This window comes from Rutilus rutilus, assembly GCF_951802725.1.
Source record: "Rutilus rutilus genome assembly, chromosome: 8".
Classification (NCBI taxonomy): domain Eukaryota; kingdom Metazoa; phylum Chordata; class Actinopteri; order Cypriniformes; family Leuciscidae; genus Rutilus; species Rutilus rutilus.
In genome coordinates this window covers 18,195,354-18,207,603 of record NC_140222.1, presented here as the reverse complement: position 1 = coordinate 18,207,603, position 12,250 = coordinate 18,195,354, and the positions used below count along the sequence as shown (strand labels likewise).

The following is a 12,250-nucleotide window of genomic DNA, read 5'->3' as shown; positions in this document are numbered from 1 at the left end:
TAGAGGAATTAAGGTCAATAGGGGAAAGAAACCTCATACTTCACATTCTACATGTCCAAAACGGTTTTAATTTAATCTACTTTACAAGTCTGATTAATAAGATTTAAGCAAATTCCTATTATTTTCCAACAGCAATTATTATAATGCAGAAGATGCTGCTTTGGCTCCCCGTTATGACTGAATATGCAAACACACTCTGTTTTTACATCAGGTCAGTGCATGTTGTAGTTCAATGAGAGTCTATTATATGTGGAGCTCCGGCAGTGTCATTTGTATTAGGAGAAATATCTGAACTGTTCATCATTACAGTACTATACTATACTAAATAGCATAGTCTATGGACCTGGTCCCGGACAAGCGTTATTGTCGAGCCCTGATATGTTTTCCTTGATTGGTTTTCCCTGAAGAGAATTACGTTGTTGAAAACGAAAGTAAAAGAGTGACTCTCGTTCATTGCGTTTTCCCGTAATGAGAGTTCCGTGTCTTTATTAAACTAAACACATTATAATGATCTATCTGTCATCCACCCTCGATTAATTGGAATGTAATGTTTTTATTACTTGGCCCGCCTGACCTGCGGATTATCCGCAATCTGCACAGCACTATACGGTTTGAGAATGGACACAAGCGGTAACCGCAACAGAACCGTCACGGTGGAAAAAGCGTATCTGATCATGTGACTGTCTGTCCGATTTTTGTTGAGAGGCGGAGGCGGCATGACATTTGACGGAGGCGGCCGCCTCATAATTCTCAATGCAGGAAAACCCCTGCTAATAGCCTACCTAATAAATAACTACTAGCCTAGTATCTAATAAACGCATACTAGTCACAAATGTTGATATCTGAATAACAGAACCCCATAAAGTCAATGGCAAAATAAATAAAAAAAAGTTACTTGTAACAAAAGATTAGTCACTACTGAAATAAGTACTAGTATGAATAAGTAGTATCTATTTAATAGGTACTAGTATCTAATGAATAAATACTATATCTAATAATACAGTAACTAATGAATAAGTACTAGTATAATGAATAAGTACTAGTACCAATTTAATAGGCACTAGAATCTAATGAATAAGTACTAGTGTCTTTTTAATAGGTACTAGTATCTAATAAAAAATAACTAGTATCTAATTAATAAGTAGTATCTTTAAAAGGGTACCTAAAGAATAAGCACTAGTATCTAAAGAATAGGCACTAGTAGCCTACCTAAAGAATAAGAACTAGTACTTAATGGAATAGATACTAGTATCTAAAAAATAAGTACTAGTAGCATGAAAATAGAGACTAGTAGGTTTTAAGGATTAAGTGTTAAAACGGCTTGCCATAGCTCTATAATAGCTGGCAATCGATTTCTCTGTGTTAACCTTAGCAAAAGTAAAATGTTCTGTCATCTCATTTCAGAATAATGCCACCCCACAACAATTTTTTTTACATAGCTGCCAATCGATTTCTCTGTGTTACATATCAAATATGTGCCTTGTAAAGTGCCACTCTCCTTTCTGCCCGCAATTACAGGGGGGCTTACAGCACTTGTTTCCCAACTCCAATATTTGTCTAATAATAAGCAGATTGGATGATTTTGTTTATTTATTTGCTGTTTGTGATTCCAAACATGTTGTAGCCTACCATGTCATACTGTATAGGCCTATGTTACGGTGGTGGGATGGACATTGATTCAAAGTGGCCAATCCCCCCCAATGTCAAAGTCATTCCTACGCCTCTGTAAACTATAGCCGTTGTTTTGTTGTTGTGAGATATATTCACGCTTGTCAAGTAGCTGTAGTAACTCTCCAGCAAATAATATCCACTGACCATCTTTATTACGTTCCAAATCTGCATAGTTCTACAAAAATTAAGAGAATATCATTGCTCTCCCTTTTCTTATTATTCGCGGAAGGTAAGACTTTCGGTTTTATTTTTAGGCATCATCTCTGCGTCGAATGCATGCACTGTAAAAAAAAAAAAAATCCTAATTTTACAGAAAATAACTGATTTTTTGACGATCATTTTCTTTAAAGGCACACTGTGGAGAAATTGTGTTTTTGTCAAACAGCGACCCCTAGAGTCGCTCTGTAATACTTGCACTGTCATAAATATTGGATGTGTGGAATGTGTTCGACATATGTGGAAATTATTGGACTGGTCTAATTATCAGCAATGGATGAATGAACAGCATGTAAAAAAATGACATACTACAAGCAAGCGCAACAACATACAACATAGAATGCAAACAAGTTTACAAATAAGAGATTTATTTACTGGCCACTTCATGCGTTTTCTGATTTATCAAAACGATTCCATTTACACCTGGTCACATAAATGTGTTTTTTTGCGAAACGGATTTAAATCCGATCTTCAATTCTCGCGCTATATGCAGATTTAATGGAGTGCACGTCACCGAAAGCAACAGATATGAACTGCATTTTATTGATCATCAGCTAAAATTTCAAAATTAAAGACCGCAATAAGAGAGAGCAGCAACAGCCCTGGTAAAATAATTTCGTTTCTTTACTTTTAATGATGATGATTGTGTGTTAAGCGTCTGCGACTTACTTTCACTTTGATTTGCGATAGTTTGCACGTCGGCTTAATGAATATGCTCAGCTTCTCATCTGCGGTGATGCGTGTTCCAGTAGCGTCGTCATATCTGGCAATAACATATTGCCTATAACACGCTCTCACACGTTTTTTTTTTTTCGTTTTTTTTGTGCATTTTTGGGAGGAGTACAATTTACATATGTGGTTTCAACAACCAGATGCATTTACACTTGTCCAGTTTCGTCTGGAATGCGTCTCAGACCTCCTCCTGAAGTGGTTTGAGCGATCGGATTCAAATCCGTCTCGAATGCGTTTCGGAGGGCATTTACACCTGGTCTTTTCACGATCCGATAGCTATCCGATCTGAGAAAACATGAAGTGGCCAGGTGTAAACAGCCCCCATGACAAAAACATACGCACGAAAGCCGAAAACAAACGCTGGTTGGCCTCTCCTGTCCAAATTTGTGGAAGTGGTGGGGGAAGTGACGTATGCCGTAAAGCAGTCGAATTTTGTAGTTCTTTTTGTGCTCGGGTTACTACCCGAACCCTGAAGTTACGTAGTGCCAGTAAAACCGATACAGACCCCGTCAGGCTCTGGCAGACGTCTCATTCAACCTATTGTAAGTCGATGTACCATCACAAGGGTCTTGGAAATATATTATGAAGGTTGAAAAGCTACATAGTGTTCCTTTAATTTTAAATTGTACTCAAAACACTGTAAAATTACAAATAATATCTGTAAAATAAAAATTCAGCTGTTATTTTAGGTATTGTGACATAAATGACAAATTCCAGTAATTCACATTTTGTATACAGAAAATTTATTGTATTTTTCTTACAGTATTTTTTCTGTTTTCTTAAATTACATAAAAATGTATGTAAAATTACAAATATAATCTGTAATTAAACACTAACAAAACAGTTAAATGATAAAATGGTCAAATGACTGTCAGCCCCCCAAAAAACTGTAAAACATCCTAAATTAAAGAAACCGAAAAACACTGTTATTTTACAGGTATTTCCTGAATAATCACAATCATATACCTTCAGGTTGTCTGTTGTAAGGAAGCGTTGTGTCATTTAAAGGCGAGGTCCACGCGTCAGTAACAACGAATAAGTAACTGGATTCAGCCTCGTCAATGCACTATGGTATCAGTTCCTTATACATTATTCTTACTTTTTGAAGTACATTTTAATCTTAAATTTTTTTTTTTTTTTCCATTCACAATGTACAGTAACATAACACAATGTTTTCAGTTGAGTCTGTTTAATAGTGTGGGCTCAGTGATTTCAACCTATATCTGTAAACTGTTGCTTTATGCTTTGCAGGAGTGTCTGTTGTCAGGAGTGAGTTTCTTGCAGAAGAAACAGTGTCTGTGTCTGTGATGGAGGAAGATTATGTTACTCTACACACAGGTCTTCCTGAAATACAGAATGATGATACTATACTGTGGATGTTTGGACCTAAAGGCTTTGTCATATCTCAAATAAAGAGAAAGAATGATTTTACCTAATTTTTTGTCACTGATGATGATGTGAGATTCGAAGACAGATTACAGGTGGATCAAAAAACTGGATCTCTCACCATCAGAAACACCAGAATCAGACATGCAGGACAATATAAACTCTCCATCTCTAGAAAAGAGACTACGACAAAGACATTTGGTGTTACTGTCAGTGGTGAGTACCTCTAGTCTTGATCGGATGACTGTTATATCATTGTAAGTCTAATTCCAGTGGAAATATCCGAGTTGAAATGTCTCTGCATTCTGCTCAATCACACGTCTGATCTCATTTCTTTTCCAGGTGTGGTTAATGAGACGGATGGAGTGAAGACAGTGTCAGTGATGGAGGGAGAGTCTGTCACTCTAAACACTTTTACTGATTTACATCCACATGATCTGATCTTGTGGAGATTTGGAGATAAAGGAATTCTCCTGGCCACAATAGATGTAGGAACTAACGAGACCTCATGCTGATGAGAGATTCAGAGACCGACTGAAGATAGATCATCAAACTTCGGTTCTGGTGTTTGTGATGGTCAGAGATCCGACCATCACAAACACCAGAACCGAACACAGTGGACTTTATGAACTACAGATCAGAGGCCGTGAGAGCTCACAGCGATTCCTTCTTTCTGTCAATGGTGAGTCTTTATAGAGAGGACATATAGTATTATTAGATTAAAATTAGACTCTTGGACATGACATGCTATATATTAATACATATAAAATATTTATAAATGAAGACCAAAATAGCATTAGGCCTACATGTAATATTTACAAAGTTTTATCCTTTATTGTGTAAATATATTGCACATGCATGTTCCCATATAAATGTGAATGTATGTTCACACATATATACACACACATTCATGGAATAAGTTACAACAGATTTTCTAGTTTCCGGCATGCTTTGCTTCTGACTGTTAAAGGAGAGCAAATGTGAAAATTAAGTGTTATTTAATATTAATATAGGGGAGAGGTCTGTTAGTGTTTAATGTTCTATTATTTTGGAATTTAAAAGGGTCTCTGGTGTGTTTGAGTTTTTGGGGTTACCATTGTGCTGACGATTGGCCAAAGACCATTAAGACTAAATTATATATTTACAAGTTAAATCTGTGTACTCCTCAGCACCGTGATAGCCTCTTGGCTAAATACTTTAGTTCATGCAGGTGTGCTTGTGCTATTGTTAACTAGCTTGAAAAAAGAAACATTTATAATGTAAATAATTCAAAAATCTAAGATTTATATTACATTACATATTTATGTTATCTCTGCAATATATTACACATGCAGTACCATATCTGATCACATATACATATATATATATATATATATATATATATATATATATATATATATATATATATATATATATTATGAAGTGTATTACTGAATATAAGATTACATACATTATGATATGTTAGTAAATATATTGTCACATATCTTTCAATATATTAAAAGCGGCAATTCCTTATGTATTACTCAATATATTTAACACAGTATATTATCCTGTACCATTTAATATATTGATCATTCATAGGGATTATAATTGTTCTTTTCATAAGGGTTATTACCACAGCAGTGTTTCTGGATCAGGTTAATGTTTGATGTTTAGCTTTGTTTCTGAAAGCCAATATCTTTTTAACAATCCTCGTGTATAGAGGCACATAGTTCAAAACATCTGGGGTGCGTTCCCTCGTTACCAACACAATTCAATGAGACAAGCGACTATAGTTAGCTAACAATGCTTTTGGGAAACGCACCCCTGATCTGTTCAATTTGGTCCTTGTTGGAGAATTTCCCTTGTCATGTAAAAGTCTGAATGCTGTAATGTCAAGCAGAAAATCAGTCACAAGGATAAGAGAATGGAAAAGTACCCACAAATCTGTTGATGCGGGTGTTGGGATGCACTGGAAGAAAAACATGTTATATAAGATGTTTTTTAGATGTTCCACCAATAGAAGAAGGTCTAGGGGGAGATGTTTTTAATGGTGGCAAGGCCACAAGGAGTGACAAAGAAGAAGAGATAGATATGAGGGAGCCCATTGGGCACCTATAAGAATAAGACATGAACACTGGCCATGGTATCCTGAAATGACCAGCTGGTTTCTCACTTTGTTGTTTGTACAATAAAGTTAATTCTTCTGACCTGGAACTTCGACTCTGAGAAATTTCTTTGAGACCTGAACCAAGGACTTTGAATTTGCTACAACATTCTCTAGTAGGCAAACTTTTGCTTCTGATTGATCTAATGATCTAATTTCAGTTAAAAAAATGTGTCATGTAATTTGAAATGTGTTGCTGATTGCCGTGCCTCCAGGAAAAGGGTTTGGAAACGCTGGTCAAAGGAAACCTAAGCCACGTTTCCACCGCAGGAACCAAGGTCTAAATGAAGTTTAGACTGATTGGTTGAGTGCATGCCGCATTTTGATTGGTTGACTCCACACGGCATTTCATTTCAACCACCATTTTTTAAAATCTGTTGTGGTGCGTGCATTAACAGTTGTTTGCTATTCGAATCAACAATGGAGTTTAAAAAATTCAACCGATGGACCGACGACGAGGTTCAGGCTTTATTTAGCTTAAATTCAGAAGAAATCCAGCGGGAATTGTAAAATAGACCACGGTGGAAACACAGACAGCAACAGGTCTGGGGGAAAAAGTTCCTAGGACAAATTGTTTAGAGGAATTTCGGTGGAAACACGGCTCTAGTGACATTCCGTGACAGATTGTGTTTAACTGAAAACACTCTAAAAGAGACACTATTGAAGAATATCGATAACTGCACAAAAGATGATGCAAGAGAAGAGATGTAGCATTTTTTCCCTCATTTTGTTTCAATGCCTTTTTTTATGTCAGTACCTCTTGACAACCCTAGTTGCAGCTTAGAAATCTTTCCCAGGTGGAAGGATGCTGTTTTATGCCTGCTATTAGACTTTTAAACCAGTTCAGCCAGATCCTTATCCGAGGATGAGGACCTGAATACATCCACCAAGAGATTGTCCTCTAAAATCTCACATTTGGCAGTTTTAGGACCAATAATCTGTTTTTGTTTTTTTCTGAATTAAGCACTGGGAAATTACTAGTCATTAAGCTTTGGATATCATCTTTGCGGTCCATTAGTTCAGGGAATAGTTAGACATCTTGGGGCCTTTGAGGAAATATAATGCTGATGAGAAAGCTGGCGGTATGTCTCCAGATTATTGCATTACTTGGTTCAATAAAGTGAGAATGGATTTGCTTTGTCTGATCACTTATCTTGTAAGATGGCTGTCTGTTATCGACGCATTACTCTTTAACCAGCGCTGGTATGACAGAAGAGACCTGTCCATTTAAAGACATGTAGAAGGGAAGAGTTCGGGCTGATTACCTGAGCTTTTCAAAGCATGCTTGTGATCACGATTATGAAGGATTGCTTGCTTTTATAAATAATATAGAGAGGGAGGGGTGATTAATGATCTAAAGAACTCTGCATGTGTTTGTGGCATCAAGAAAACTGATTATTTAATAAACTGCTTATTCTGACCATCATTTTGTCTCCCTCTTTCCTGCTCTTCCCCTGTCTCTGTCTGCATATTTTGGCTGGCAAAAGAATTAACAAGGTGTTTATGTTTGGTTATAAGATAAAAAAAAATAAAATAAAAATAAAAAAAACAGCTGCTGTAAAAGTGGATTATGCCATATTCAAACTTTCTTATTTTATGGTTTATATTTAGTAAGTGGTTCTTAGTTATTTTGTTGTCAAAGCATGATTTATTCACACTATTGTTTAAACATCATAACATATTCAACAACCAGTAAAGACAAAAACAGCATTTTATCTTAATTACTAGGTTAAATATTTTATAGAATTCAAGTTGTCTAGATCCACTGGTCCAGTGGTCCACACTCTGGTCTAGATCTATATTTGCACAGATTAACTGAGACATAAACATAAAGTTTAATATCCCCCCCCAAAAAAACATTAACAGTGATGTAAGGATCTTGTCTGCTATTTAGTATAGTATAGTACTGTAATGATGAACAGTTCAGATGTTTCTCCTAATACAAATGACACTGCCGGAGCTCCACATATAATAGACTCTCATTGAACTACAACATGCACTGACCCGATGAAAAAACAGAGTGTGTTTGCATATTCAGTCATAAGGGGAGCCAAATCTTCTGCATTATAGTAATTGCTGTTGGAAAAGAATAGGAGTTTGCTTAAATCTTATTAATCAGACTTGTTTCCTTTAATTAGATTCAATTAAAACCGTTTTGGACATGTAGAATGTGAAGTATGAGGTTTCTTTTCCCCTATTGACCTTAATTCCTCTACAAGCTGGACTCTTAAACAGTTTCACTTCGCCTCACACACTGAGCTGATAGTGTATCACATGTCCACACACAACTGCTTGAACTATGTTGTTTTGTGACGTTATAAATGTGGACAGGAGAACGCTGAAAAACAATCTGCTGATAAATAGCTGTGCTAGGAACAGGAATTGTGCAGAGAATCAATGTAAGTTTGCTTTATATCTGCTTTATACATATCTGGAACTAAACCTTCTGCTCAGTTCACACTGTTGGCCTGATTTGACTCCAGAGGTCTGACAGTGATGTCTGGTCTCTTCTTCTCTGATCAGCTCACTTCTTGTAGATCTGATGTCATAAACCAGCACAGCGACAGTAGCCACGCCCACCAGAGCAGAGAGAGCCAATCGGATCACAGCTTCAGTGAAACCACAACAGTGGATGTGGTCTGAAAAAAAAAAGATGATGGTTTTGTGGGTTTTTGGGAGATCAACCATTTATTGGGAAGGCAATGAATCCACAAGCTTTACTGTGTGTGTGTGTGTGTGTGTCTGCATGCTCACTTTCCTTGCTCAGCCAAATAACATTAGCTAGGGTTGTTTAATATCTGCAATTCTAATGGCTTCAGCGCTGTCTTTAGTCTCAGTTCTCCTAGAAATGTGATTGATTATGTGATTCTTTCTCCATGATCTTTTTCTCATTGACTAGCCTAATGTTTTATAGAGCAGACCCAACACGGCTCTTAGACACGGGATTCACTTCTCTGTCGCTCCTCTGCTGTCTGTTCACAATTTCTGTAAACTCACATACAAAAAAGCAAGCAAATGCCTTACCCCCAACAGCCATAAACCATAAATCCCAGGGAATGCATGAGCTGATCAAATGTAAACCCTGAATGCAATGTAAATCACTTAAAAATAGATAAAAGCATGATAAAAGCATCTTCCAAATGCATGAATGCAGTCGATTATAGGGTGCTCACCAGATGTAATATGAATCAATACCTATATATACTGCATCAATGCAATGAATATGTATTAGGTTTTAACTTCGATCAGGTGAAACCAGTCCTACTGACCTGCTCCGAGTGGGATTCGAACCGTGGTCCACGGCATGGGAGGCAAAAGACCACAGCCTAGTATCAATCGCTAGTGTGCTTCTTGAGATCAGGGGAGTGAGGTTTACCTGCACAGCTCTTACTAGCTCCATTACACAGGCCACTATGAACTAACAGTGGATTTCTCTGAAAAACTAATATCACACTGATTTACCTGAACACATCTAACAGAGTTCTGCTCTGTAAATAAACACTAATATCATCAGTGATGTACCTGAACTTGGCTGATAGAGTTCAGTAATGTTGTCATCCTCAGTCTGGTTGACGGTTGAATTGTTCACAGCCCAGCTGAACGTCACACAATTTGAGCTTGACGATCTTTCTGATGATGAAGAATATTGTGGAGTCACTGATAATGATTGATAACTGTGATGTCAGTCTCATCACACACTTCTGGTCTTAATTAAAGCAGTCAAAATCATAAAATGTGGATGTAAGGAATATTGAAAATAATAGAAAGCAAACATTTAAAAATATTACATTGACAAAGATATATTTCAAATGAAGAATGGTCAGTAATTAAACCATAATGGTCAACTCACCATTGACAGTAACATTGAAACTTGTGTATTTGGTCTCTCCACTGAGAATTGTTAGTTGATAAAGTCCAGAGTCTGTGGTTCTGGTGTTTGTGATGGTCAGAGATCCGGTTTGATCATCCAGTTTCAGTCTGTCTCTGAATCTCTCATCATACGTAGAGCTGGTTTGTGTAAGCGAACAACGGGTTTTTCAAAGTGGGGATCTATGACGTCAAAGGGTATCAAACACCTCCTCCGCAGAAGATCAATGCCTACTTCAACACTGCCTGTTTAGCCCTGCCCACCGATTCGCACATTACATGAAACTCATTATAATATGCAAAACTGTTATCCAATCATAGCAGTGGGCATTTACTTCCAAGTCTTCAATGCGGCACACCCATAAAAACCGAGCGTTTCAGGAGCTAGGCTCAAAACCACGGTAGAAACTATAGCCGATTATTATTCATTTTGATGTTTTTGAATGTAAAAACCAAGCGAACGTCATAAGTTGACCTCAGACAACAATACATGACCCCTTTAAACAAAACTGTTATTGAAATATTGAATAAATTAGAGAAAAATTGAGAAAAGCCTCCGAGGCACACATAGTAAATAAACTTCTGGACAGCATCTGATAATCAAGGGCCCCTCGGCGTTGGCCCCAATCCATAATACATCACTATGTACAATAAATATCTTATTTATCCAGGTCTACTGTTGATAATATAATAAGAGCATTTGCAAGACTGCAGAAGTGTCAAGCTGTTTTGGATGGTTCTGAAATTATTTGTTCCTCATTAATGGACACAAGCAATTCTTCTTTTTGAGTGTCACGTGATATTTCTTGAGCACTTATTTTTGTGTACTAACAGAAGTGAAACATTAAAACACTCATCTGTGGATCAGCTGATTTAATGTTATTCAGTTTACATGTTATATTTACTGATTGGATCATGGACTAATTTAATTTGCATGAGAAAATAAAACATTATGTTAAGAAATGTTATAAAGCATCTTAAGATAAATGAATGTTGAAAATATGTTATATTATAACATTGATTTCAATTTCGTTCTAAGTTGTGAATTTTATAAGAAGATCAACTTTGTTTTGGTCGCCTACATTTGTAGTAGGCCTAGTATTCCTTCAGCAAAATTACACATCAGGCTCCTAAACTAATAAATAAAATTGCTTTTGTAAAGATATTAAAATGATGAGAAACTGAAAAACCTATTTTTTTTATTATTATTATTATTTTATTGGAACAACAGTAAAACAATCCTGACTGATTTTTAAACGGATGCTTAACTAAAAGTACAAGAAGTGAAGTCATAAAACATTAATAACTTACCAACCAGACGACACAAGCACACACAGAACAAAACTAAAGCGTTAACCATATTCCCTAGCCGTTTGCAAAACACTCTTACAACTCTCCCTTTCACTTTTGTCTTCAGTGCCCAGAGAGTTCGCTAGCAGGCGTTCCCATTGCTGGTTGCCTAGTAACGATTAAATGAAGTGGATGTCATGCTATGTTGTTGACATCGAAAATGATGATAGATGAATGAATGTGTCACATGATAAGAAAAGTTTTGTCACCATTCTTTTAAAGGGTCATGAGACCCTAAACTAAATTTTAACAGAGGTATGTGTGTCTAAAAACATAATTGAAGACAATGCCTAGTGTGGTGGTTACAAAAAAAAATTAAGAAACAGAGAAAAGAAAAGAAATAATTAGTGTCATCAGAATATGTTGTTGTCATTGAAAAAAGAAATTGAATGTCATTAATGCATATATGATTTTGGATGATTGATATTCCTTGCCTATGGACGATCGATCATTTGATTGCTTTTGCCTTGGGACTTGTTCACCTGCTGGGGGAGTGGGCACGCTGCTCAGACAATACAGAGACTCAGAAGATGTTGCAGCAGCTCTGTGTCCTGTGTCTTTTGACCGATATATCTCCCCTCACCAGGTGGTGAGGGTAGCATCTGTTATTTAAAGGTCCCATATTGTGCATCTTTCTGAAGTTGTATTTTAGGTTTTGATGTCCTTAACAATATATATTTGCTGTATAAGTACCAAAAACATCTCAATGTATATTTTACAGCTTCTTTCTCAGGAGCTCTGCCAAGAACGGGTCGATTTTGGCCTCTCTACTTAATATTCATGAGCCTCTCTTCTGATTGGCCTGTTGTTTTCTGAGTGACACACCATTGGTGGGGGTGGTGACTGAAGGCGGGGACTGAGTATTGCTGACATCACATTTAT

The 12,250-nt window shown here is 36.7% G+C and overlaps 1 long non-coding RNA gene across 2 annotated transcripts; it reads right to left on the bottom strand.

Moving 5' to 3' along the window:
- Positions 1-7,292: 7,292 nt before the first annotated feature.
- Positions 7,293-11,433, bottom strand: LOC311295934. 2 transcript variants are annotated; one of them, XR_014628431.1, is made up of 4 exons: positions 11,330-11,433; positions 10,002-10,159; positions 9,674-9,781; positions 7,293-8,790 (listed from the first exon to the last, which is right to left on the bottom strand). It is a non-coding gene; the product is annotated as an uncharacterized lncRNA (long non-coding RNA). The 2 variants fall into 2 exon arrangements; XR_014628432.1 differs by lacking the exon at positions 11,330-11,433 and having other exon boundaries at positions 10,002-10,411.
- Positions 11,434-12,250: the final 817 nt, after the last annotated feature.